Source organism: Triticum dicoccoides, chromosome 7B (genome assembly GCF_002162155.2).
Source record: "Triticum dicoccoides isolate Atlit2015 ecotype Zavitan chromosome 7B, WEW_v2.0, whole genome shotgun sequence".
Classification (NCBI taxonomy): Eukaryota; Viridiplantae; Streptophyta; class Magnoliopsida; order Poales; family Poaceae; genus Triticum; species Triticum dicoccoides.
The window spans coordinates 225925943-225927363 of record NC_041393.1 but is presented as its reverse complement, the minus strand read 5'-3'; positions in this window follow the sequence as shown (position 1 = coordinate 225927363).

The following is a 1421-nucleotide window of genomic DNA, read 5'->3' as shown; positions in this document are numbered from 1 at the left end:
GTAACAACGAAAGAGGGTCTAACCTTCTCTGTACATGCCAGAAACTTCCTCCCACTACCCACAAATTCAAACGCAACTAGCTTCACGCATGGAGATTGATGGTGACAGCGAGCAGATAGATCTTCAGCCACCCCGCTCCATTCGTTGCAATCGATGGTCCTAGGGAACTACAAGATGAAGAAATGACTCAAATCGACCTCTGTGTAAAAAATCATTCATTCCAAGTCATAGCCTGAGAGAGAAGAGAGGCATACCCGGGTGGTGAAGGAGTCGTCATCGGAGGAGGAACCACTGGAGAGGTCTTTGAAGAAGACCATGGCGACCCCGGCGATAGGATGCGAGACGGTGAGAGTGAGGAAGCAAGCGAGTAAGCGGCTATAGCTTAGGAAGGAAGGAAGGAAGGGGGAAACAGGGGAAATGTGACTTGTGGTCAGGGAGAAAAGGGGATGGGGAAGGGGAAGGTAGATATTTCGACGGTAGGCCAAAAATTTCAAAATGTGGAGGGAAACTTTGCGCGCGGTGCCGCCGGACACCATTCACTTTGAACGATAGTGTGCATCGCAAATGATTCTTCTGCTTAACGCGCATGGGATGAGTTTGATAATTGAAATTTTAGTGGAAATTTCCCCGCATACGTCATTGCATAATTTAACACCGCTTGCTAATTTGGGCACACAAAAGAGCGTACAACACACAAACCAGACTTACTGAATCGAGCACTTTTAGTAATTAAACAGAGACAGTTCACCTAAACATTGCTCTAACAAAGGACTAGCATAAAAACCAAGCCCAAGTATGAATAATTTAAAGAAATCCGCCGCCGCGCCGGCCTATGCATCGCCGGTGTGAGATGATACGTCGATAACTTGTCCTGGCGACATGCCGCCGTTGGTGGACTTCGCGTCCCCCCTGTTCAAGTCGACCGCGTCCTCGCCCTCGTCCACGACATCGCCCTCAAGGTTGTAGTACTCGTAGTAGTGGCTGCGCCAGAGCTCGCGTTGGTACTCCACCGCCGATTCCTTGACGGACAGACTCTTCTATACCTCGACCTGGGCCATGCGCAACTCCTCCTCCCGGCGCTCCTCGATCTCCGCCGCCTCCTGCATCTCCACCTCCCACTCGATGACCTCATGAGGAAGCAGGTGCTCCATGGCCACCGCCGCCTTTTCGAACGTGGGTTGCATGCTGGATTCCGAGGTGGCCTCGAATATCTTGGCATGGATGGCCTCGACCCGGGCTAGGGCGACATCAGTGGCATAGACGGCAGCTCGAGCGCTCTCAGTGTTTGCAGCCGCCGTCGTAGCAGCAACTGCAGCTATCCCAGCTACTGTAGCTGCCCTGTCGGCTGCCGCAGACGCCCTCTCAGCGGAAGCGGTCGCGCTCAATGCATATGCAACGACACTTCGGCATAGGCGGCCGCA